Source organism: Ornithorhynchus anatinus, chromosome 13 (genome assembly GCF_004115215.2).
Source record: "Ornithorhynchus anatinus isolate Pmale09 chromosome 13, mOrnAna1.pri.v4, whole genome shotgun sequence".
Lineage (NCBI taxonomy): Eukaryota > Metazoa > Chordata > Mammalia > Monotremata > Ornithorhynchidae > Ornithorhynchus > Ornithorhynchus anatinus.
The window spans coordinates 41120720-41147794 of NC_041740.1; the positions used below are offsets into that span (position 1 = coordinate 41120720).

The 27075-nt window shown below is 51.2% G+C and overlaps 1 long non-coding RNA gene across 1 annotated transcript; it reads right to left on the reverse strand.

The window, feature by feature from the left end:
• Positions 1-3695: 3695 nt before the first annotated feature.
• On the reverse strand, positions 3696-26194 carry LOC114816226. The gene is made up of 2 exons (XR_003763990.1): positions 26009-26194; positions 3696-3859 (listed from the first exon to the last, which is right to left on the reverse strand). It is a non-coding gene; the product is annotated as an uncharacterized LOC114816226 (long non-coding RNA).
• Between the last annotated feature and the right edge of the window lie 881 nt (positions 26195-27075).

Consider the following 27075-nt stretch of genomic DNA (forward strand, 5'->3'; position numbering starts at 1 on the left):
CAGCACCATTATCGAGGCCTTCCCGGTATCCTGTGGCCACGCGTCTGAATCGGGGGAGGGAGGGAGGGGCCCTCCCGGGGGTCGCCGGGGAATCCCCCTCGGCGAGGCTTTGGGGGACACCGTGTCGCCGAGCTGCAGCTCTTCCCTTCGTCTCTCCGTCTCTCCGGCAGTCCACACCTCTGACATCCATTACGTTTCATAAGAGGAGACTGCACGCGTCAGAGATGAGAAATGCCAGAATGGATTACAAGAAAACAGTCATAAATAGAGACGACTTCGTGTTTTCAATCAAGAAGTAAATAACGCTGGCAACGAGACACCGGCATCTGGGAGGCCGGATCTTCAGGATTCCACGGGGACGTTGGAGGGGGAGGCGGAGGCGGGAGAGCCGGCGGTGTTGTCCGCGTCCGCCCGGCTGCCGGAGGGACTGGGTGGTTCGGGCTCACCCAGGGTGTCGCTAAAGCCAGACCCTCGCCAGACCTCCTCGCAGCTCGGCGGCGGCGAGCTGGTTGGGGAGAAGCAGCGTGCGTAGTGGAAAGCGCACGGGGTGAGGGCTGTCGCGAGAGCCGGCTTTGGTCTTGGCCCCACCGCAGGCCCGTAGAATGACCTGGGCCCGGGCGCTCTGTGCCTCAGTTTCCTCCTCTGTGACGATAATAGACTTCTGGGAAGACGTGTGATTGAGTGGCCAGATCCAAGGCCGTGGGCCTGGGAACCCAGCAGACCCTAATGGAGTCCGGACAAATTAATTAACGTTGGTATTTGTTAAGCGCTTACTATGTGCCGAGCCCTGTTCTGAGCGCCGGGGTAGACGCAGGGGAATCGGGTTGTCCCACGTGGGGCTCACGGTCTTCATCCCCATTTTACCGATGAGGGGACTGAGGCCCCCGAGAAGTGAAGTGACTTGCCCAGAGTCGCGCAGCCGACAGGGGGCCGAGCCGGGATTCGAACCCGTGACCTCTGACTCCAAAGCCCGGGCTCTTTCCACTGAGCCACGCTGCTTACCCGGGGGGGTGGGGGGGTGGGGGTCCTTCTGACTTTCGGGCCCATGCTCTGTTCACCGTGCCGGAAGCGCTCACCATAGGCCAAGTACCGTACCAAGCGCAGGGGTCGACACAAGATGATCAGATCGGACACGGTCCCTGTCCCACGTGGGGCTCTCGGACTCAGTAGGAGGGAAGACGGGTATTTGATCCTCCCTTCGCAGGTGGAAAACGTTGGCCGACACAAATTCCCAAGAGACGGGGCTACTTCTTGGGGTCGCCTGTGGTCCAGCCACAGGCCTCAAGCCCCCTCAGACGCCGCCGCCACGGAGGCCCTTCAGTTACGGGCATGAAGATGATTCGCGTGGAAACGGGCGGCCTGCCGCTAGGAAAACTCTTCGAACAACTGGTGAGCGTTGCTAATTGCGGAAAATTAATTAAGATAAATACGAATCTCGTCTCTTAATCTAAATCTCACACTTGGTGTGTGGGTCTCTGCTATTAAAGGAAACGGTGAAAATTGGTTTTCTCGGCACTTGGGATGGGAGTCGTGTGCGAGGGAGGAGGGGAGGAAAGCGCTGGGTGTTTCGAATTGTTGTTGGCCGCTGGGTGAAAATACAGATGAAGGCAAGTCAGCTTCTGAGATTTGAAGCTTTCCTCCGCACGCCCACTCCTGCGCCCGCCCCAGCCCAGGCTGCCGGTGAGCTTTCACCTGGCGGCAGGATGGTTGCCGGGAACCGTACTTACTGAACTCCCCCTGAAAGCCGAGCACTGTACTAAGAGCTTGGGAGCCGTCGTGAAATCACAAGGCACATCCCCTGCCTGCAAGGAACAACGCTGCTTGGGACAGCACTGCAGCAGTCACATCCGTGGCTCAGTGGCAAGAGCCCGGGCCGGGGAGTCACGGGGCATGGGTTCGAATCCCGGCTCCGCCGCTTGTCGGCTGTGTGACGGCGGGCAAGTCACTTCACTTCTCCGTGCCTCAGTTACCTCATCCGTGAAATGGGGTGAAGTCTGTGAGCCTCACGTGGGACAACCCGATGACCCCGTATCTACCCCAGCGCTTAGAACGGTGCTCTGCCCATAGTGAGCGCTTAGCAAATACCAACATTACGAGAAGCGGCATGGCTCAGCGGAAAGAGCCCGGGCTTGGGAGTCGGAGGTCATGGGTTCGACTCCCGGCTCTGTCGCTTGTCAGCTGTGTGACTGTGGGCGAGTCACTTCACTTCTCTCTGCCTCCGTTACCTCATCTGTAAACTGGGGATGAAGACTGTGAGCCTCACGTGGGGCCACCTGATGACCCTGTATCTCCCCCAGCGCTCAGAACGGTGCTCTGCACAGAGTAAGCGCTTGACAAATACCAACATTAGTATTATTATTTACCGTATTTACGGCACTTATGACAGCTCCTGTAAGCTCCCTGGGGAAGCAGCGTAGTCCAGTGAAATGAGCACGGGCCTGCGAGTCGCAAGTTCTGGCTTCGAATCCCGGCTCTGCCACTTACCTGCGGTGTGACTTCGGGTGAGCTACTTAACTTCTCTGGGCTTCGGTTCCCTCATCTGCAAAATGGGGATTCGATCCCTGTTCCCTCTTCTACTTAGTCTGAGAGCCCCAAATGGGATCTCGCATCTATCTTATATCTTACATCTACCCCAGTGCTTAACGAGGGGTTTGTCCCATAATAAGTGCTTAAAAAATACCGCAGTTATAATTACCGTTGCAAACCACGGTTCTGAGCACTTGGGAGATTACAACAGCATTAATAGTCACGATCGCTGCCCCCAGTCAATCGATCGATCGTATTTATTTAGCATTTACTAGGTTCAAGAGAAGCCGCATGGCGTAGTGGAGGGAGCATGGGCCTGGGAGTCAGAAGGTCATGGGTTTTAACCCCAGCCCCGCCGCTTGTCCGCTGTGTGACCTTGGTCAAGTCACTTCAGTTCTCTGGGCCTCAGTTCCCTCATCTGTAAAATGGGAATGAAGACTGTGAGCCCCATGGGGAAGCAGCATGGCTCAGTGGAAAGAGCCTGGGCTTCGGAGTCAGAGGTCATGGGTTCGACTCCCGGCTCTGCCACTTGTCAGCTGGGTGACTGTGGGGAAGTCACTTCACTTCTCCGTGCCTCAGTTCCCTCATCTGTAAAATGGGGATTAACTGTGAGCCTCACGTGGGACAACCTGATTACCCTGTGTCTCCCCCAGCGCTTAGAACAGTGCTCTGCACATAGTAAGCGCTGCTTAACAAATACCAACATTATTATTATTACGTGGGACAGGGATTGTGTCCAACCCAATTTTTCTTGTAATGATAAAAATAATGTTGGTATTCGTTAAGCGCTTACTATGTGCAGAGCACTGTTCTAAGCGCTGGACCCACCCCAGCATTGAGCGCGGTGTCCGGCACATAGTAGGCACTTAGCGAATACCATAATTGTTATTATTATTGTTATCACCGAGGGCAGAGCACCGTACTAAGCTCTTGGGAGAGTGCAACAGAACAGAGTTGGTAGACAGGTTCCCGGCCCATAACCACTTTCAGCCAAGGAGGAGAGGCAGATAGTAAAAATTTTCGGAGAGGAAGAAGGAGGGAAGCAGATATGTAGGAGAGTGAGTGATGAAGTGATTGGTTGTGTACGGTGGTGGTTGTGAGCACACGAGTGCGTTGTTGGCTAGGCTAGATGGTTGTTCCCTGCTGGAGAAATGACACCTCTTTCTTCCTAGGAACAGTCTTTATTTTCCCTCCTTAGAGAGCTGAACGCAGAGCGTAGAGGATCCTTCTTGAGCTTAAATAACTCGGCTGGGAGTACGTGTGATATCTTCGCCCCCGGTGACGACGTCGGAGAGTGGGAGAGGCCGACGCTTCCAACCACTCATCGGCGAACCTGGAAAGAGAAGGAATAATGAAGGCACTCGAAGACCAGCTTGCTAAAACACACGTTGGACTATTAGAAAGCCTCGTTTAAACAGGAGCAGCACGGTCTCGTGGAAAGATCCCAGGTTCGGGAGTCAGAGGAGCTGGGTTTTAATCCCAGCTCCGCCATCTGCCTGCTGTATGACCTGGGGCAGCCACTAAGCTTCTCAGGGGCTCAGTTTCTTCTTCTGCATAATAATATCTGTTCTCCTTCCTAGCTAGACAGTCAGCCCCATGTGGGAGAGGAAGTGGCTCCTACCCGATTATCTGGTATCTACCCCGGCGCTTAGCACAGTGCTCGCCTCATAAGAAGCTCTTAAAAAATACCACAATTGTTAATTATTATTATCAGATAGAAGAGTGCCTGACCGTCACTGTATGCAGAGATCAGCTGAGGAGCATTTGCTGGGTGAAACGGAAAGTTTACTGCCAGAGTAAACGGCGGAATGAGAAAAACCGTCTGTGGCACCTCAGGGCAGGCCCCAGTCGCGATGAAGAGCCATCTCCAGAAGGCAATTCGACTTCCTGATGGATCAAAACATTCCTCGGCGAGGGACGGGGGGACGGGAGACCATCCTACTGTCGGAATCTCCCACTAGCATCGAAAGTCAGCGAGACTCCGGAGGAGAGATGGCAGACGAACCCTGAATGATGACTGTGCATTATCCTCTCTAATATAGATGCGTTATAGATTGCTATAATCTATGGGGGTGTATATATTTATTACTCCGGTGATCCAACATAAATAAATGCAATTAGCCCGAGATCTCTTAGCTGGTAAAATGAATTACCCGGCACTGTAATTAAATGTCATCTCAACACATCGTTACAACCTTAGCAAGTTCATCCTGTAACGTTTGGGAAAATGAAATCTTCTCCCTTTGGGCCCCCGCATTTCATTTGCCCAGACAACGTGGGGTGAAATGGACTCTCGTCGCTGGGTGGGGCGGCACCCCCCCCCCAAGGGAGATGGGAAGGGAAGATCCGCTCCAACCCGTGAGGATGGGGCGGGCCCACACGGGGCAGAATCCTGGGCCCGCTGGGTCACGAGTTCGAACCAGCGACGGTGTTGGCAGTGGCATCACAGGTGCTCCGGCGACTCTGTTTGCAGTGATTTTCTTGTCGGGACCTTTGGGAACGGAAGCTCCTTGTGGGCAGGGAATGAGTCTCGTGCTTCTGTGGCACTTCCCGAGTGCTTATTACAGCACAGTGTGGCGGGAGCTCAGTAAATGCCACGGCTACCCACTGTTATTATTATCCAGATCTCCAACTCCCATTGCTTCTGCAGGACAGGGGAGGAGTCCGGCTTACTCTTATCTGAAGGACGGCCAATCCAGAACCGGAAACCATATCGCCGTGCCAGTTGTCCCGCCCTCTGGTTGAGTCCTTGAGCTGGTTTAATTTCAAGCCCTCTAGACCGTAAGCTCATTGGGGGCAGGGAATGTAGCTTTTTATAGTTATATTGTACTCTCCCAAGCGCTTAGTACAATGCTCTGGACACAGTGAGTGCTCAATAAATAAGACTGACTGACTGATCTTTTATTAAGTGCCTAACTGATGCCAAGCACTGTTCTGAGTTCAGGTTGGGTAGAATTCCTGTCCCACACGGGGCTCATAGTAGTAGGGACACGGAGAGGGCGAAAGGATCTTATCCCACATTTTTATTTATGGTATTTGTTGAGCACTGACTATGTGACGGAAACTGTTCTGAGCTCTGGGTAGACACAAGGGAATCACGCTGGACACAGTCCGTGTCCCACATGGGGCTCATAGCTTTCATGCCCATTATACAGATGAGGTAACTGAGGAACAGAATAGTTAAGTGACCTGCCCAAGGTCCCTCACTGTACAGAAGAGGAAACCGGGATCCAAAGATGTTCAGAGGTCTGCCCAAGGTCGAGCCATCCATAGGTCAATGGCATATGCTACGTGTAGAGCTCTGTACTAAGCGCTCGAAAGAGCCCAGTAGAGTGAGGAGACACGATCTCTGGTCTTGAGGGGCTTAGAGGTTCGAAAGGGGAATGGGATCAGAGCCATGAGCCTCTGCCCCGAGTCCCGACGTTGCGGAAGACGGCTGAGCACGAGCGAACCCCGGGATTTTATGGAAGACACACACTGGCGCTCTCTCCCCGCTGGACTGCGTCGCCATGGGGAAACGGCCCCCTTTCCCCTTTAAATTTGGTTGTCGAGTGAAACATAACTTTCAGAGTAATTATTTTCAGCTTGTAAACGGCACCTCTCTCTCTAGCCAACCAAGCATATAACGAGAAGATGGAGATGGGGCTTATTTTCACCTCATTTCACTTCTTTGTAATTGACAGGCTCTCAGTGAGTGTCACCTTTAAAAGATGACAAACCCTAAATCTTGGAGGGCCGATTCAATAGTTCAGTTCTCTAAATTGTTTGCAAATTAATCTACATTTTCAAATGAGTCAGGCATGAAATATAAGATGACATCTATATTACAAAAATATTAATTTCCTTGTCTCCCTTTTGCAACCAAAGACAAAGGTAGACTTAAAACAGTCGCTTTGTTAAGGGTTTGGGAAAAATGAACATGTAGCCCACATTTTAGCGGCCGGAGGCTTTTATTACTGTTTTTTCATGTTTGCATATATTTTACACAAGCAAGATTGTGTGTGTGTGATTGTGTGCATGTGCGTGAGGGAATATGTGTGTATATATGAGTGTGAATATATGTGTGGGTGTTGATGTGTGCACTTGAATTCATCTGCTTCCGTTAGGAAAATTTGCTACTATGGAGGTATCTCACTCTCACATACACGCTCATGCGCGCACACAAACGCACACACCCCCCCCCTCGCCCTCCGGATGGGTGCTAAGACTACAGAAGGGAGTCTTGCAGAAGAATCTGCAGGTCAGAAGGAACTAGAGTCTGGACCTTGCCTAGCTATTCTCTCCACACTCGTCTGGCTGACCTGTGCCTCAGTTTCTCCACTGGGTGGCCAGCCAGAAGGCATGGGATCAAGAGGCTTGATTGATAGCCGCCTTCCCCTTCATCAGCATTCGCACGGGGGGTCCTGCGGGCGGAGCCCTGACTTGGACACCCTTGAAAGCTTCAAAAGAAGAAATGACACGACTCAATGTCTGTCCTCAGGGACATAACTGATTATTATGTTATGATTATTATGTTATAATCTAGCGTCTAATATGTTATAACCATAACTATTATGTCATTGATATTATTAATATAACAGATTAGCTGATCATCTAAAGGGGGTAGGAAGTGAGAAAAGACCAAAAATCAAGCCCCGAGCATTCGATTTAGAAAGGAACGGTAAAGTTCCTGAGCTATTTAAGTCGAGTCAAGTTTTTGAAGAAATAATAATAATAGTATACGGTATTAAGCGCACACTATGTGCCAAGCACTCTAGGAAGTGCCGGAGTAGGGCCAGATAAGCAGGCTACTCCCCTGTGATGCTTGACCCCAATTTTGGAACATTTTAGGTGAGACTGGTGAGACCCGAGGAATTGTGTCAAATTGCAAACTGTGGCTCTACCAAACCGAAGAGGCAGGGATGGTGTCTCCTAACTCTCTTGCAATCTCCCAAGTGCTCAGAACAGTACTCAGTACAGTGCCCTGAACCCCGTAGGTTCTCTATCCCACCACTGACTGTAAGCTTCTCGAGGGTGAGGATCGTATCTCTTAAACTCTAATGAACTCCCAAGTCTTAGCACAGTGCTGTGCACATGGTAGGTGTCCAGTAAACGCTATCGGCTATAAACTCTGGAGGGGGCAGGGACCATGTCTACTAAATCTATTGCACTCTCCCGAGTGCTTGGTACTGTGTTCTGTCCAGATGACTGATCAGTTGGTATCAGAGTGACTGAAGAATCTGGAACAGGGGGAGCTCCATGATTTGAAGAGAAAGTGAGGGTTCTGGTCAAAAGGAAGATCACCAGGTGTCCTTGGCTTTCATTTAATAATGTTGGTATTTGTTAAGCGCTTACTATGTGCCGAGCACTGTTCTAAGCGCTGGGGTAGACATAGGGGAATCAGGTTGTCCCACGTGGGGCTCACAGTCTTCATCCCCATTTTACAGATGAGGGAACTGAGGCCCAGAGAAGTTAAGTGACTTGCCCACAGTCACACAGCCGACAAGTGGCAGAGCTGGGATTCGAACTCATGAGCCCTGACTCCAAAGCCCGTGCTCTTTCCACTGAGCCACGCTGCTTTCATTTATTAAAGCAATAATAACTGTGGTGTTTGTTAAGCACTTACTATATGCCAAACACTGTACTAAGCTCTGGAGTAGATACAGGATAATCAGTACGAATTCACAGTCTAAGTAGAAGGGAGAACAGGTATCGAATCTCCATTTTGCTTATGAGGAAGCTGAGATACGGAGAAGTCAAATGATTTACCCCGTCTCACACTGCAGGTAAGAAGCGGAGTGGGGATTAGAACCCAGATCCTCTGACTCCCAGACCCAGGCTCACTCTACCAGCCATGCTACATCTCATCTCTCTAAATCATTCTGGCTCAGACCAATGGCTCAAGAAGTCCACGTGCTCGGACGAACCTGGGGATGGTCATCTTCCTCGATCATCCATCCTTTCGGTTAGGGACGGACGACAGTCTAAAGCCTATTATCCAGAAGACCCCCCCCAGATCCTTCTTTGGCCTCCTAGTGCTAGTCTTCAGCAGGGGGCAACGTGGCTTAGCAGAAAAAGCAGGACCGGGGAGGCGGGAGACCCAGGTTCCAGTGCCAGCTCTGCTCCTGGCCTGCTGTGTGACCTTGGGTAAGTCACTTAACCTTTCTGGTCCTCCTGTTCCTCATCTGTCAAATGGGGATAAGAGCTCTGCTCTCCCTCTCTCTTAGACTGAGCCCTGCGTGGGGAAGAGTAGTGTCTCATCTGATTATCTTATGTCCACCATAGTGTTTAGCGCACATTGTTTAGCCCATAGCATTTAGCACAGAGTGAGTGCTTAATAAATACCATAGTGAATAAAAATAGAATAAGGTATGCAGGGGCAGGGATTGATTCAGAGCCCAGTCTGGGGGCTTGGATGTGGGAAGGAGGTCGGATCAGGTTTGGGGGACCCCCCCCCCCCGCTATCCCCAGACTGAACTTCTTTTCTAACTCTGAGCCCCTCCCTCATCCTCCCTCGCTCTCCTGGCCCTCCTCACTGGTCCCAGGTTTCCACGGCCTTTGGCCAGAATGAGTCAGTCTGGTTTGATTGGTTGATTCCTGTTGCCAGGACCCATAGCACAGCTCAGTAGGTGACTGTAAGAGACGCCTGGACCGCTCAGGACTCCTGAGATTTAAGCCTGAATGGCCAGAACACGACTGACTTCTTCACCTGGCCTGGCAGGGGGAGAGACAGGAAGGAATGAGTTGGAGGGAGAGGGGGTGTGGAGCCGAAACATCAGACCTGTCAGGAGGTTGTCTCCATGGGAGAGGAGGCTGCCAGTGGGGTCTTCTTTGCTGTTCTGTTCCTGACATTGGAGCTGCTGTTACATGGAATTCTCTCTCCCCTCAACCCCATTCCCAATGTTACGATAATAATAATAATAATGATGATGGCATTTGTTAAAGCACTTATTATGTGCCAAGCACTGCTCTGGGGTGAAGACAAGCAAATTGGGATGGACACAGTTCCTGTCCCACATTGAGCTCACGGTCTTAATCCCCACTTCACAGATGAGGTAAGTGAGGCCCAGAGAAGAGAAGTTATTTGCCCCGGGTTAGAACCCACATCCTTCTGACTCCCAGACCCGTGCTCTATCCACTAAGCCACTCCGCTTCTCTCCAAATTGTTTCGGGGGTTTCCACTCCCTGCTCTTGTGAGGAGGGGCAGTGTGGAAGGGGACCCCCCCCACCCGCAGATCCCAGAATCCTACCGCGGGGGGGCTCGGGGCTTGCCCGGCTGCCGGCTCAATTATTAGCAGGTGACAGCTTTCCATTCTTAATGCCTCAGCTGCAGCTCCTCTCCGGTTTGCTCTGAGCTCCCTCGGAGCCCTTAACGTTCCCTTCCTTCCACCTTGGGCAGGGCTGGGCCCTTTCCCAGACCCCCCGGGCTTCCCCTCCCTTGGTGTCTGCTGGAATTCCTTGGTCCCTGCTTTTTACCACGGGCCAGTCAGCCCAAATCACCACAGGAATCACTTGGGACTCTTTACTGTCTTCCCGTCGGCCCGTTCGGGCCTGAGCTGATCTCCAACGGGCCCGTCCCAGTCACCAGAGCCAATAGGTAAGCACCGCAATCCATGAGCCCGACGCCCACGTGCGTGACGACTGTTTCCCTCTGACCCCTCCACACTAGCCCCAGAGACTCCCTCTTTCTCCTCTAATCGTTAGAGCTCGAACCTTCCCTGGGGGGGCGGGGGGGTCACGGAGCCCGGAGCCACCCACCCACCGGCCATTTTTCATTCCAAACCCTTTCCAAACCTTCGTCTTGCCCGTGCAAGCCTCCCGTAGACACTGACGTCCCCTCTCTGAGCCTCCGCCCTAACTCCCAGACAGCTTTCCCCGATCCTGCCAGGTTGGGGATTTATCTGTGATGGAAAAACCACAAGACCTTCGCGGCAGAAGCTGGCGTGAGAGGGAGAAAATGGAGGAGACACCCATTGAGCTGTGAAATGCGTAGATCTATTCAACTCCATTAACTCCAAAATATACATCATCCACTAACACCCCGGACCTGAGTAGTTCCATACGGAGGGGGACGTGTCCAAATGACCGTGAGGAGAGCGACTCGAGAAACTCTCGCAATCTCAGTGGCGGCCTCCACGGCGTAGCTGAGAGGGGAGTGAACCTATCCCCCTCGCTCTTGGATTCCTTCAGGGTCACCGTGCTTTCCGTGGCCACCCCGGCTGAAGCCTCAGGCCCCTGACAAACTTCTCTAAGGAGGGTGATTTATCCCAAGAAGGGAGCAGAAGAGCATAAATAGACGTCCATGAGTCCTCAGGTTTGTCGGGATGTGCGGTGCCCAGCGGCCGGGTGACCTGGAAGAGCTGAATTGATAATAGGGAGGGAAGTTAGGGTGGGGAGATGAGGGGTTAGTCAGGGAAGACTTCCTGGAGGAGATGGGCTCTCTGGGGAGGGCAGCAGGGAGTAAAGAGGGCTTGTGCAAGCGAGGGTTCGGCTGGACCAGGGTGAAGGAATGAGGAATGGCAGGGGGCAGGTGCACCTAGGGGGAGAAGCCTTGCCCGTGGACTCTGGGACGCTCGGGGGTCGTGAAGGAGGACGGTGCCTCTGGAATGGTGGTGGATGGGGTTCGAGAAGCAGCGTGGCCTAATGGATAGAGTCCGGGCCTGGGAGTCAACAGGACTGGGGTTCTAATCCTGACTCCACCACTTGCCTTCCGGGTCACCTTGGGCAAGTCACGTCACTTCTCTGGGCCTCAGTTACTTCATCGGTCAAATAGGGACTAAGACTCCGAGCCGCACGTGGGACACGGACTGCGTCTAACTTGATTAGCTTGTACGTACCCCTCAGTTCGGTACAGTGCCTAGCACCTAATAAGGGCTTAATAAATTCCATAATAATTCACCCCCAACCTGCGACCCGTGGGTGGAAAGCCAATGGCTTGACAACCTCTGGCCAGGAAGCGGCTTCTTGATCTCTCCTAAGACGTGCAGCGAAGGGGACCCGAGCCTGCTTCCACCTTGGCCCCCGCCGCCGCCCGCCCTCCCCGCCAGGCCCCTCCGCTCTCCCACCTCCCCTCCCCCCGCACTACCCATCCAAGCTGCTCCGGTCGCTCTCTCTTTCCATCAATTCTCCTAATGGCTCAGGGCCATTTGGGAGAGGTCGGGGGCGGCCAGCCCGCAGGTGGGGACGCGCAGTCATTTTTCTCGGTTGATGGGCCAGGGCTAATTAATGACTTCCTCTTAATGTTTGATGGAAGCTTCCGAGTTATAGTTCAAGCCCAGGAGGAGACGGGGGGAAGGGGGGAGGGGGGAAGGGGAGGCGTGGCGGGGGGGGGGGGCAGGAGTCCCGGCCATGCCCCGGGTGGGGTGGGGAGCGGGGAGAGGGCTGGACATTCTTGTTGGCGCTCCCAAATCGCCTAGTAGTAGTAGAAGCCGCAGCAACAGCGGTACCAGTAGTAATAATAATGATGGCATTTGTTAAGCGCTTACTATGTGCCAAGCACTGTCCTAAGCGCTGGGGAGCTAGAAGGTAAATCAGGTTGTCCCACGTGGGGCTCCCAGTCTTCATCCCCATTTGACAGATGAGGTCGCTGAGGCCCAGGGCAGTGAAGCGACTTGCCCGGCGTCGCCCGGCTGACGAGTGGCGGAGCCGGGATTAGAACTCGTGACCTCTGACTCCCCAACCCGGGCTTTTTCCACTGAGCCACGCCGCTTCAGTATTACTAGTAAAACCAGTAGCGCCAGCGATCGTATCAGTCAATCGGTGGTATTGGTTGAGCGCTTCCTGTGTGCAGAGCACTACGCTAAGCACTTAGGAAAGTACAGTACAGAAGTTGGCCGACGCTATCCCTGCCCGCGAGTAGTTTATAGTCTACAGGAGGAGACAGATATTAAAATAGATTAGATCCCAGTAGTAATAATACTAATAGTTTTAGCAGTGATAATGCCGGTTTATTAATTAATCAGTGGCATTTATTAAGCTCTTCCTGTGTGCAGAGCACTGTGCTTAGCGCTTGGGAAAGAACAATGTGAAAGTTGGCAGATGAGATCCCTGCCCACAAGGAACTTACCGTCTACGAGACCGGTATCAGAATAATGAGTAGGGAGCAGCGTGGCTTAGCGGGTAGAGCACGGGCCCGGGAGTCAGAGGTCATGGGTTCTGATCCCGGCCCCGCCACGTGTCCGCTGCGTGCCCTTGCCAAGTCGGTTAACTTGTGAACTTGCCAGTTAACTTGCCAAGTCAGTTCACCGTTGCTGCACTGTAATTCCCAACCGCTTAGCGCAGTGCTCCACACATAGTAAGCGCTCCTTAAATAAGATTGAATGAATGAATGAGCTTCTCTGACCCTCATGTCCCTCCTCTGTAAAATGGGGATGACGACTGTGAGCCCTACGTGGGACAACCTGATTACCTTGTATCTACCCCAGCACTTAAAACAGTGCCTGGCACATAGTAAGCGCTTAACAAATACCATAATTATGTTAGCAGTATTAGTAGTTGTGCGGAAATTGGGAAAGCAACAGCAAAGAGGACAGAGGAGGGAGCGTGTTAATGATAGAGTAACACAAAGTCCCAGACACTGCCGCGTCCAAGCTGAAGCCCGGAAGTTCAGCAAAGGTTGAGGCTAGAACAGTCCGGCATCCTGCCATCCGGAAAGGGGAGATTCTGGTGAAGCTGGAACTTCTTAAGGATCCTGCGACCGGGAGGCCAAAGAGAAAACATTTCTCATAATGAACTGTTTATTCATTATACGCAGGCACACCCAGGTAGGTGAATTTCATCTTGAATCGTGTCTTCTTCAAATACAGAGAACCGTTGTGTTGTAAGAAGTACCTGAGATGTACAAAACGACGAAGAGGCACGTTCCCTGCCCACATGGAGCTATCGCTCTGAAGGGAGAAACCGACCTAGAAATACTTAAAAATAGAGTAGTCAAAAAAAACAACCAACCACACAACCGAGCCGACTATTGAATGATGTCCCACGATTTCTCCATTTGTATATGCTTTTTATAGATCCCGTAAGGGATTTCGATAGAACTCACACCGCCTCTTCCTTCCAAATGCGACCAAGGCCTGGTGACTGGTTATTCTGTTTCCCCTGAACTGACTGTCACTTCATTTCAGTGTTGTCACTGTGAATAATAAGCAATCAGGGCTGAAAGTTTTTCAAAATTGCAGCCCTCTCGATGTTACAATTAAATTAATTACGAATCCAGAATAAACAGTTCCTAATCACATAAAACAGCTCTGCCGCATTGTCCACAGTGTTGTTGTGATGTAAATGGGAAGCTCACGGGATGGGAAATCCAGGGAGGTGCCGGGGATCTGGGAATCCCGCCCGGCCCTTGTTATCAGACACCACCGTGACTGTGGCCTAGATTGACGAGCCCAAGGGGGCAGTCGCGCCCGCCATCGTTGTCGTTTGGGGTTTCCATTTTCGTAGGGTTGATGGGATGGTGTCGGTGAGGCCTAGTTCCCATTTCACTGCCGACAGCGCCATTACCAAAATGCTGCTCGGTCCGCCTCACTGGGGTCCGATGGACTCGGCGTGACAGTGAACCGGGAACTTTCCAAAATATTCCCAAGTCTGAGGGCGGAAATATTGAAGGGCCAAAGGGCTCCCGCTCCCTTCTTCTTTGCCCTGACTTGCTCCCTTTATTCATTCATTCATTCATTCAATAGTACTTATTGAGCGCTTACTATGTGCAGAGCACTGTACTAAGCGCTTGGAATGTACAGATCGGCAACAGGTGGAGACAGCATCAACCCCCTTACCATCCCCACAGAACTTATGTCCACATCTGTAATTGATTGATTTATGTTAATGTCTGTCTCCCCTTCATTCATTCAATAGTATTTCTTGAGCGCTTACTCTGTGCAGAGCACTGTACTAAGCGCTTGGAATGTACAATTCGGCAACAGATGGAGACAATCCCTGCCCAGTGACGGGCTCACGGTCTAAACGGGGGAGGCAGACGGCAAAGCAAAACAGAACAAAACAAGAACAAGACAACATCGTCAAGATAAATAGAATCAAGGAGAAATACACCTCATTAACAAAATAAATAGGGTAATAAATAATGTATACAAATGATCACAGTGCTGAGGGGAAGGGGGAAGAGTGGGGAAGGGGGGAGAGGGATTCCCTTCTAGACTGTAAGTTCCTTGTGGGGAGGGAAAGTGTCTGTTATATTGTTCTTTTGTATTCTACCAAGTGCTTAGTACAGTGCTCTGCGCACAGGAAGCACTCAAAAAATAAGATTGACTGACAGTCCCACACTGGCCCCTGCTGGATCCGATCACTGGCCCCTGCTGGATCCGATCACGTCAGCCACAAAGCCACAGAGTTATTGAAATCCTTAATGCTACCTCTTCCTCCTCCCCCATATTTTCTGTCGTCGTGGCCTAGTGGTTAGAGCACGGGCCTGGGAGTAAGAAGGACCTGGGTTCTAATTCCAGCTTCACCACTTGTCTGCCCTGTGACCTCGAGCAAGTCACTTCACTTTGCTGGGCCTTAATTACCTCGTCTGTAAAATGGGGATTGAGACGGTGAGCCCCGTGTAGGGCCGGATCCAATTGGCTTGGATCCGTCCCAGGGCTTAGTGCAGTGCCTGGCACATAGTAAGTGCCTAACCAATACCAAAAAACACCATAAATCCCAAACAACCCCCCAAACGGCCCCGAGAGCTGTCTGACTCGGAGGCGATAAATGCGACCCGAGAAGCCACTTGGAAGGTATGCATTATACAAAAGATCATGAAATCCATTTCCTCTGACATATCGAGCCGGGAACGCCGGGAGCACTTGCCATTGATGGACGGGAGGCATGTCTCATGTTTTATTCTCCCGGTAAAGGTCACCAGCGCGGCCGCTCGGCGTGCTCCTTGCGGTCCTGTCTCCCGGTGGACAACTGACCAGAGCCAGCCTGCGGGGCATCGTGCCGAACCTGGCCCCCACCAGAAAGGACCCTCCCAGAACCGGACCCCACTGAGGTGGCAGGGGCATTACTGGGCCTCAGGTCGGGTGGGAGCGGGTGGACGGAAGGGGCTGGCGGGAGCGGGGGGCGGTGGCCGCCGTGGCGTCCGGGTCCGAGGCCTGGGGTCGCGAGGGGAGTGGGCCGCTGACTGCGGGCTCAGAGCTTTCGTTCTCCAATCAGCTGCACTAATACTCGCGGTAATAGTAGAAGTCGAAATAATAATAATAATTGTGATATTTGTTAAGTGCTTACTAGGTGCCGGGCGCTGTACTGAGCGCTGAGGTGTGGATTCAAGCAAATCGGTTGGACACAGTCCCTGTCCCATGTCTCAATCTTAGTACGGTGCTTTGCACACAGTAAGCGCTCGATAAATATGATTAATCGGTTGATTGATTGAGGGGCTCCCAATCAATTAATGCGGGTAGTGGGGAAGGGGAGGAGGGCTGGGGCTGGACAAACTGAGAGTAATGAAACACTAAAACACTAAATAATAATAACCATTATAGTATTTGTTAAGCGCTTACTGTGTGCCAGGCACTGAACTTACTAAGGGCTGCGGTAGATTCAAGCAAATCCGGTTGGACACTGTCCCTGTCCCACATGGGATTCCCAGTCTCGATCCCCAGTTTACGTTACTGAGGCCCAGAGAAATGAAATGACTTGACCGAGGTCACACAGCAGACAAGTGGAGGAGCCAGGACTAGAACCCGGGTCCTCTGGCTCCCAGGCCCGTGAAATATGCAGTGTGATGGGCCGAGCTACTGCGCTCCATAAACTATCCTCCTCCCAAGATGCAGGGGGGTGCTAATTCCGCCCCTCTAATCCCTCCTTCTGCCGGACCTGGATGACCCTACCATGGGCCCAAGTTCCCCTCCCAGCCCCAGACCGCTCAACCCCGGGGCATCCCAGGGCAGCTGCAGCAGCGAGTCGGGTGGTCTGGGAGGACTTCAAGGAGGAGGCTTGCGTTCGAAAGAGGAAGGAGATGGGAAGAGGGAGAAGGCTGTTCCGGGTAGGCGTTGGGGGTGGAATATGGAACAGATGGGAGATGTGATAGTAGTCTCACCGTCCGCGGGGCCCATCAGCAGCCGGGATGGAGCAGGAGCACCGAGTGGGGTGCAAAAGGAGCACCACGTGGGTTGAGGCGGGAACACCAACTGGGGAGGTCATGCTAGGATCATGCGTGTCGCCTGGGGAGGAGAACCTAGGAGGGGGTCTAGTGTGGGGAGGAGCGGAGAGCACTGGACTAAAAGCTCGGGCGAGTCCGCTAGAGTTAGCAGGCCCCATCCCTCCAGTTGCAGCCTGGGGGAAGCGATTGAGAATGAAGATACTTACATTCCCCCTTTCGGCTGTAAGCTCAGTGTGGGCAGGGAACGTGTCTATCACCTCTGTTATATCGTACTCTCCCAAGTGCTTAGTACAGTGCTCTACACACAGTAAGTGCTCAATAAATAAGACCGATTGATCGATTACACGAAGCGCTATGGGAGGAGGATGGGAATACCCAACTACTTAGAGGACGTGGAAGTGCTGAAGTGGACGTGGCTGGGGATATAGAGGTGGGGAAGAAAGATGAATCAGGGAAGGCCTCCTGGAGGAGATGGGCCTTCAGAAGGACCTGGAAGCCTGGGGCGAGCTGTGGTCTGGAAGACTTTAAAAATGTTAGATGTTAGCCTGAAAGCTCGTGTGGGCAGGGGACTTGTCTACCAAATCCGTTATATTCTCCCAAGTGCGTAGTACAGTGCTCTGCACACTGTAAGCGCTCAGCAAATACCATTGATCGGTTGATCAAAGGGTAATCCGGGCAGATGGGAGGGGGTGAGCAAGAGCCTGGCCTCAGGAGAGATGAGAATGAGGCACAGGCTGGGTTTTAAAACGGGGGTGAAGACTGTGAGCCCTACGTGGGACAACCCGATTACCCTGTATCTACCCCAGCGCTTAAAACAGTGCTTGGCACATAGTAAGCGCTTAACACATAGCAACATTATTATTTTAGCGGGAGTGGAGCCGGGACAGGCTGCGGGAGGGAGCCGACGGAGCGTCTTAAATCCCCTAGGTCAGGAGTTTCTGCTGCTTGCTAAGACAGGAATGGGCGGCCATTGGAGGTTTTTGAGGAATGGGGAGGTGGGTGTAGAATGATGTGCCGAGAACGATTTGGCACGCTGTGTTTTGTTGTGTATATTGTTTTATAGGCCTGCAGTGGTTCCAGGGGAGATAAGGGTTCTAGTCCCGGTGCTACGACCTGGCACTGGCTCTGTGGTGAGAGGTCAGGGTCGAGGGGACAGAGGGGACGGGATCGAGATGGCACTGCCCCTAGTTGTGCATAGCCCGGCCCGATCCTCGCTGCCTTCAGCTTCTCTGGAAGGATGATGGAATCCTGAGAAATCCCCAGTCGAACCCAGGACTCCTGCTCCCCAGCGTTCACGTCCAGACCCCTCTCCGCGCCCCACCCCCACGGAGATTTTGAGGGGCCGTCCCCCACGCACCATCTGGGGACTGTCTGCTGCCCCTCCGAGAGCGGCTCTGCCATCCTGGGGCCATCCACACGCCCCACGTCGTTTGACAGCTGAAATTAAACAAATCCCGTTCAAGTACGGAGCTAATAGAAGGTTTCCTCTGAGTGTCATTAACACCGTCCAAATAAGGTAGCGGAATCGGAGGTGCGGGTTTTAAAAGCATCCTAAAGCGAGAGGGCGGTGAGAGAGCCGGGGAAGGTGTGACTCCAGACCGCGAGATTCCTGATTAGAATCCGAGTGCCTCCATCTCATTTTCCTCAAATAATCAGCTTTGTGTGGTTCGAGTTGACATCTTTCAAATTATTTTATCAAGTCAAAAAATATATACTGCAGTTGAAGTATGTTTTAACTACCATGTCATTTTAATGTAATATATGGCATAAAAGATTGCTTTGTAATAGACTGCTAAACATTTTTATGTTTGAGCACCTCACAGGTAGAGAGAAGCAACATAATTTATATGGTTATATATTTTTAGCCCTTACTTAACACTTCTGCAGTGTTCCTTTTTAAGCATATGATTACCGGGCTTTTCCAGAAGAGAGTTTCAATGCACAGAAAATTGCCTAAATACGTCTTACAAGGTATGACAACATTATGGACGGAACATATTTTTAGTCGAACACGTGACTGCTGCATTCTCAGCGTCCGGAGTCTGGGGTAAACCCCAGAGTCGTAAATTCTCCGGGCAGGACAGGGGTCGCCTCTTCCCCACTCTGCAGTCGGTCCGAGTCTCTTTGAGTAAGAATTTTTTGGTCCTTGCGCTCCCCGTCCATGAAATTAAAAAAGCGGAGGCAACTCTGTTGGAGTGGAAGCTTCGTAAAGAACGGAGACAGGGAGGCAGAACGCAAAGACGCCGCCTGTCACGGCAAACGTCGGAGAAGCAGTGTGGCCTCGCTGGCGGGCAGAGGACGGGGGTTCTAATCCCCACACTGTCACCTGTCCGCAAGGCACTTCACTTTTCTGGGCCTCAGTCACCTCATCTGTAAAATGGGGATTAAAACTGTGAGCCCCACGTGGGTCATGGACAGTGTCCAACCTGATTAGCTAGTATCTACCCCAGTGCTTAGTACACACATAGTAAATGCTCAGCAAATACTATTAAAAAAATGACAGTCACACAACGACGATAATAATAATGATGGTGTTTGTTAAGCGCTTATTATGTGCCAAGCACTGTTCTAGGCGCTGAAGGGATAGCGTTTTAGGGTGCACAACGTGGCTAAGACTCCCGGTTCCCCAGTGACCTTTTCTGCCACTGATGCACCGAGGAATGAATTTCCCCATCAGTGGCGTCTTCATGCCACCTTACTCTATCGGATGCTCCCAAGCACTTAGTACAGCGCTCTGCACGTAGTGGACTTATGTAAGCCTACATAACCCTATTTATTTTGTTAATGAAATGTACGTCGCCTTGATTCTATTTATTTGCTATTGTTTTAATGGGGTGTTCATCCCCTAGATTCTATTTATCGCCATCGTTCTCGTCTGTCCGTCTCCCCCGATTAGACCGGAAGCCCGTCAAAGGGCGGGGACTGTCACTATCTGTTACCGATTTGTACATTCCAAGCGCTTAGTATAGTGCTCTGCACATAGTAAGCGCTCAATAAATACAACTGAATGAATTAATAAGCCCCGTGAGGGCGGGAACTGAGTGCATTTACTTGATCGTCCCCTACCGAGCGCTTAGTACGGTGCTCCTGCGTAGAGAAAGTCCTCAGTAAATACCGTAGATTGATTTGATCGACTGACATGAAGTACAATTAGTTCTATCTATAGTCTTCTTACGGTGTGTGACAAGCTCTAAGCCAAGAGCTGGGGTCGAGTAAAAGACCGTCAGATCAGATACATGATATTAGGTATGTATATAGAAGTGTGTGCGTAAGTGTAGGCAATATATATTTATATATAATATATATAACATATTTAATATGATAATTATGTCAAACAGCAGGGTGGCCTAATGGAAAGACCACAGGCCTGGGAGTCAGAGGACCTGGCTTCTAATCCCCATCTGCCAGTTGCTTGCCATGTAACACATTTCCACAAGGCCAAGCTGCTACTATGGGAGCCAAAGGGTTTTCTGCTAGCCACATTATTCCCACGCTCTACCCACTTCGCTGTGCTGAAGCCCCTTGTCTAATTCTCATCTTCCCAGTACTCACTACGGTGCTTTGCCCTCGGGAGGGGCTCAATAAATATCTCTGATTGAATGAAAGCAGATCTCGGGGATGGGTCAAGATCAGATCAGAAAGTTGGTCAGTCCCAGGGAAAAGATTTCTAGTAGGGCACTTCAGAATCGTCTCATTTCTCACCCCTCTGATTTTCTGCTTCTGTTCAACTGGCGGAGGATGTGAGTTTACAGACACGATTCCAAAATAATAGTAACAATAAGAATAATGGTATTGGTTAAGCGCTTCCTGTGTCTCAAGTACTGTTCTAAGCACTGGGGGAGATACAAGGTCATCAGGTTGTCCCAGGAGGGGCTCGTCGTCTTCATCCACATTTTACAGATGAGGTACCTGAGGCACAGAGAAGTTAAGTGACTTGCCCAAAGTCACGCAGCTGACTAGTGGCGGAGCTGGGATTAGAAGCCACGACCTCTGACTCCCAAGCCCGTGCTCTTTCCACCAAGCCACGCTGCTTCTCAAAATGTTTATTACATCTTTCTGGTCCTACTTTCCAACAGGCACAAGAAGGGGCCATGCAGGTTTCTGAGCCGACTATCTGGACTATAATCTTCCGCTAAGAAAAGGGAAGAGCGGAAAAAAAAAATGTATTATGAAACAACGAGATGTGGTTAAAAGGGGAAAACGTTTAATTACATCTTAGTATATTTGCCGTGATTCATGATGGCTATTTACATCAAATGATTTTTTAAATATTAAATATTAAATCCATTTAAATGTAATAACTTGTATGGAGAATTTTCATCTTTATTTCAGAGTCATGCTACTTTAAAATCCGTCATTAGAGCTAATAAGAAATGATATTGGAACACTCCTCCGTATATTTAAATGAAGCATAAATCAATTATTGAAGCAAGGAATTTTTTCATCATTGTAATGATTATTGGAATACATTTATTCCTCCAACGTTTCTTAATGGTATCCTCAATTGCGGAAAAAACGTGACGTAGGCTTAATTTTTAGGAGAAGCCGTAGATCTATGCTTTAGAAGTACACCTCGCCCTAAGCTAGAAATATCCCTGATGGTCCGTACTGAGCGCCCAGTGGATAGAGTGCACTGTACTAGACCTTCGGGAAATACAGACTAAAGACAGGATAGGTTACCCGCCCACGAAGAACTTTACACTCTGTCTTGCTTATCAATCATTCAACCACTCATGTTTACTGAACACTCTGTGTGCAGAACACTGTGCTAAGCTCCCATTCCCAGAGGGCAGTGGGAGTGCAGGTGGAATCAGGGGCCGAGGTGAAGTTGGAGTATTCGATAGTATTTATTGAGCGCTTACTATGTGCAGAGCACTGTACTAAGCGCTTGGAAGGAACAAGTCGGCAACAGATAGAGACAGTCCCTGGGAGTAGGCAGGGAGAGGAGTGAAGCAGCATGGCCTACAGGAAAGAGCACGGGCCTGCGGCCCTGTTGGGTTCAGAGTGCTGCACCGGGTGCCTACTGGGTGCCGAGCACTGTACTGAGTGCTTGAGAGAGTCCATGAGGACCAGGAGGCTTAGTCCCTTGCCTCAAGGAGCTATCGCAACATGGCCTGGCCCCCTAAAATGAGATGGGCCCCGTGGTCCTGTCCTGGATGGGAGAGCAGGACGACCCCACCTTCCCGATCGGCCCCCTCGACTTCGGGGAAGTCAAAGTTGCCACTGAGCGGATGACTCCTGCCTCCTATCTCGGACTACAGACTGCAACTAAGGCTGGGCCACCCGCTCCCAGCGCCATTTTCAACAGCACGGGAAGCAAATGCCCCAAATGAGAAGAAGAATGAGAGGTTCCGCATAAGCGATCGATCAATAGCATTTATTAAATGCTTACTCTGGGCAGAGCACTGTACTGAGCACTTGGGAGAGTATAACGTAACAGAGTCGGTAGACACGTTCCCTGTCCGCAACGAGCTTAGGGGAAGCGGCGTGGCTCAGCGGAAAGAGCCTGGGCTTCGGAGTCAGAGATCATGGGTTCGAATCCCGGCTCTATCGCTTGTCAGCTGTGTGACTGTGGGCAGGTCACTTCACTTCTCTGGGCCTCAGTGACCTCATCTGGAAAATGGGGATTAACTGTGAGCCTCACGTGGGACGACCCGATGACCCTGTATCTACCCCAGCGCTTAGAACAGTGCTCTGCACGTAGTAAGCGCTTAACAAATATCGACATCATTATTACGGTCTAGAGGGGGACGGACAGACGTTAATATCGATAAAGACATTATGGATATGGACATTAGTGCTGCGGGGCTTGGCAGGGGGGTGGAAAAGGGTGCAAACCCAAATGCAAGGGGGATGCAGAAGGGATTGGGAGAAGAAAAACTCGGGAACCGAGATACGGGTGAGAGAGAATCAGGTGCAAGGGGTCTCTGCTTCAGGAGTCCCCCCACCCCTGCCCAACTCGGCTCCGTCTCAGCTCTGTAAGTTTCCAAAACACGTAATTTATTCATGCCAGAGTGAGTGCAGCATTTATTGATGGCCCGGTCCAGAGGGGCTTAGACAATGATTGGAATATCGAAACATTTAAGGATTAAGCACCGTATCTCTTATTGATTTACCCAACTTAAATACTTCGCTGGACAATGCCACTAGCTACATCAGGTCTCTGGCCCTTCTCCTCCATCTCCATATCCATATTTCTATAACCCGCTCATTTGTGGGGTTCCCGGACAAGCGGCTTTTAAATATGTTAATAGGAAATCAGTTATATTAATATAAAATAAGATGTGGAGACGATGCACGCTAATGCGGCAAGATGCATTAACGTTAGGCTAACTTCCTGCGACCGCGTGCCATTTTTTCATATCTGGAATTGCATTCATTTGCAAAAATAACAGGTTAATTCAAAACACATTTGTTTTTCCATGTCATTAGGTTTTAATCTCACGCTTTTGTTATCGACGGCCTCCCGGAACGAGCCAGAGACGTTCTGGAGCAAAGCCGGGGAGCTGGGCGAGTAAGTGTCCGCACCGTTCCGGGGCCAGAGGTTACTGACCGGTGGAGGGAGGATCCAGGGAGGAGCCTCGGACCACTAGGGCGATGTTGGGTGGCCAATGTGGGTATTCCCCACCCAGTAAATAATAATAATAATAATAACCATTATTATTATTATTGCTATTACATTCTTTGGCTAATGGCCGACCGCTGGAGCCGGTGATGGGATCTGGCTCAACATGCCGGCGTCAGCAGTCAGCCACCGGCCAAAGGCCATCGTTTCCTTTCGTCCCAGGGAACAGTGAGCTCTCACCCCCACCCCAACCCCCAGCGGGAAATATTACTACTTCTACTATTAATAATAATAGTGGTATTTGTTCAGCGTTTACTACGTGCCAGTCACTGCACTAAGTGCTGGGGTAGGTACGAGGTAATCAAGTTGGACACATCTCTGTCCCACGTGGGGCTCACAGTCTTAATCCCCATTTTCCAGATGAGGTAACGGAGGCCCAGAGAAGTGACGTGACTTGCCCAAGGTCACTCAGCAGACATGGGGAGGAGCCAGGTCCTCTGACTCCCAGGTCCGTGCTCTTTCCACTATTCATTCATTCATTCAATAATATTTATTGAGCACTTACTATGTGCAGCACTGTACTGAGCTGTACTGAACTGTACTGAACTGTACTGCACTGAAACGATCTGGGCATGTCACTCCCCTTCTTAAACAACTCCAGTGGTTGCCTATCGACCTCCGCTCCAAACAAAAACTCCTCACTCTAGGCTTCAAGGCTCTCCATCACCTTGCCCCTTCCTACCTCTCCTCCCTTCTCTCTTTCTACCGCCCACCCCGCACGCTCCGCTCCTCTGCCGCCCACCTCCTCGCCGTCCCTCGGTCTCGCCCGTCCCGCCGTCGACCCCCGGGTCACGTCCTCCCGCGGTCCCGGAACGCCCTCCCTCCTCACCTCCGCCAAACTGATTCTCTTTCCCTCTTCAAAACCTTACTTAAAAATCACCTCCTCCAAGAGGCCTTCCCAGACTGAGCTCCTCTTCCCCCTCTACTCCCTCTGCCATCCCCCCTTTACCTCTCCGCAGCTAAAGCCTCATTTTCCCCTTTTCCCTCCGCTCCTCCACCTCTCCCTTCCCATCCCCACAGCACCGTACCCGTCCGCTCAACTGTATATATTTTCGTTACCCTATTTATTTTGTTAATGAATTGTACATCGCCTTGATTCTATTTAGTTGCCATTGTTTTTACGAGATGTTCTTCCCCTTGACGCTGTTTAGTGCCATCGTTCTCGTCTGTCCGTCTCCCCCGATTAGACCGTAAGCCCGTCAAACGGCAGGGACTGTCTCTATCTGTTGCCGACTTGTTCATCCCAAGCGCTTAGTACAGTGCTCTGCACATAGTAAGCGCTCAATAAATACTATAAATAATACTGAGCGCTTGGAATGTACAATCGGGCAATCGTACTCTAGGCTTGCTGCTTCTCAAGGAAAGATGCTGCAGAGCCGCGGCGGATCCAGAGCTGGTCACGGACCCCGCAGGAGGCCGGGGACACGTTTTAGGATGGAAGGCACCTCAAAGAGGACGAGCCGGGCCTTTCAACTCCAGAACAAAATGGCGAGGGTGCCCTAAGAGGCTGCCATGGCCAGCCGTGGCCACTATTGTCTCCCAGAGAAATTCATTTCCACCCAATATCTGTGGCCCGACATCATACGCAAAGCCCCCTGTAGTTCGTATTGGCCGTCACACCGTACTTTCCTTTGATATTCTAATGCCGGATTCAAGTCCATATGACGCTTCAGCAACTCGCTCAAGTTGAACTCCGCTAGGTTCACTTCCTGAACCGCATTCGCGGTCTCCCTGGCTTTTATTCTTGGAGGCAGGAGGAGGAAGAAAAGGAGGACAAAGGAAGAGGAGGAACGGGAGGAGAAGGGAGGAAGAAGAGGAGTGGGGGAGAAGGAAGGGAGGAAGAGGAGCAGAAGTAGGGGAAGAAGGAAGAGCAGGAAGAAGAAAAGAAAGGCGGGGGAGGAAGAGTAGGAGGGAGAAGAAAAAGAGGAGGAAGAGAAGAAAGGTGGGGAGGAGAGAGGGCAGAGAAAAGGAGATTGTAAACTTGTCGTGGGCAGAGAACGTGCCTACCAATTCTGTTGTATTGTACTCTTCCAAGCCCTCAGCACAGTGCTCTGCCCACAGTAAGCACTTAATAAATATTATTGATTGAGAAGAAAGGGAAGCAAGAGGAGGAAGATTTCCTCTGGCCCCCACCGTCTCAAGTCTACCTCCTGCTCCCGGCCAACCCCTATTGTCCCCAACCCATGAATTAAAGGTATTTGCTGAGCACCTGAATGCCAAGTGCTGTACAAGAGCGTAACGGAGGTGGGACACCCACTCTCCACACTCGAGGAACTTAACGTCTAACAGGGAAACAGGCGGATGTTATTCATAAAGAGTGGGAGAGGGTTGGGAGTGGGATGAAAATTCAGGCCCAAACAGGGGAGATGGGGAGATCTCACATCCCCAGGGAATGGGACCCATGTCAACGGAACTCGAATTGTATCCCGCATCCCACCTCACCGGGAAAACAGCCAGGTAAGTTCACCCCAATCAATCGGTGGCATTTATTGAACACTTACTGTATGCCCAGCACTGTACTGAACTCTTGGGAGAATACACTACAATAGAAAAGGTGAAAATGATCCCTTCCACCCAAAGAATTTACAGTCTACTGTGTGCAGAGCACTGTATTGAGGGGTTGAGAGAGCACAGTGCAGTAGAATAGGTAGACAGACGCAATCCCTGTCTACAAGGAGTTCGGTAGTGGTCTGGTCCCCCGTCTTTGATCCCTGGACCCTGATGGGGTCGACTGTTTCCTTCTTTCCCATCCTCTTGCCATAGTCCCGAGAACTTACCCAGAATTTCTTGGCTCCGTTGTTTTGCTATTCTCTTCGAAGGGGTACCTAATCTGTAAAGACTGGCAATGATAATGTTTTGACACGGTGATTTAGCATGGCGATGGCGTCCCAATATCTCGCCGCAATGTTGTTTAACCACCGTCTTGACGTTGTAAAATGGTCTCCTTAGACTTAGATTTTGCCGCCTCCTTGACACTGTAATGCGGTCTCTATAGATTTGCATTAGAATTTGTTTTGTCACTGTCTTGACATCATAATGTCCTCTCCGCGGACTTCTCTTCACATACATCATCTTCTCCAAAGATGTGCGTCTCAGCCCTTTCCCAGCATGGCGGACGCCGTTGTGTTCCCAACCCGACGGATGGGAAGCCGTTTCTCTTCAAGCGTCCTCTTCTGTTTAAGCTGGGCTTTTTGTCTGGAACTACCCTCGGCCTACCTCAGACGTCCCTTCCCAATTCCAGATTTTTAGCCCTGAGCGGTGGGGACCAAGACCACAGTCAATCGGGATGGTTTCCGGGGGGCGATGTTAGCTGGGAATCACTTGGGAAGACAGAGGGCTGAGACAACCGGCCTCCCGCCAAGGGGATATCGTGATCTGGAGGTGGGCAGCAGTTGGCAACCCTCCCCCCGGGCTCTTCTCTACCCACAGTCCCCTTGGTCCATGATGGTTCTCCGTGTCCCCTCTGTTGGGCCGAGTCACGGCTGAGACCCCTCTCACAAACGTTCCTGCTCCGGTTGCACTGCTCCTTCCTGCCTCCCCTTTCAGTCTGTTGCTCTGATGAACATCAATCAATCAGATTGATTGATGGCATTGATGGAGCGCTTACCATATTAAGAGTTTGAGAACGTGCAGTATAATAGAACCGGTAGACACGGAATCTGCCCGCAAGGAGCTTACAGACTAGAGAGGGAAATTACCGAGAGCTTTTTCTGGGAGGAGAAGTGTTCTGGAGAACCGCCGGGTGCAGTGTGCCGTCTTACGCACCTGGGAGAGTACAGTGGAGGTAAAGACATGAATCCCTGACCTCGGGGAGCTTGCAGTTGCATGGGGAGACAGACCCCAA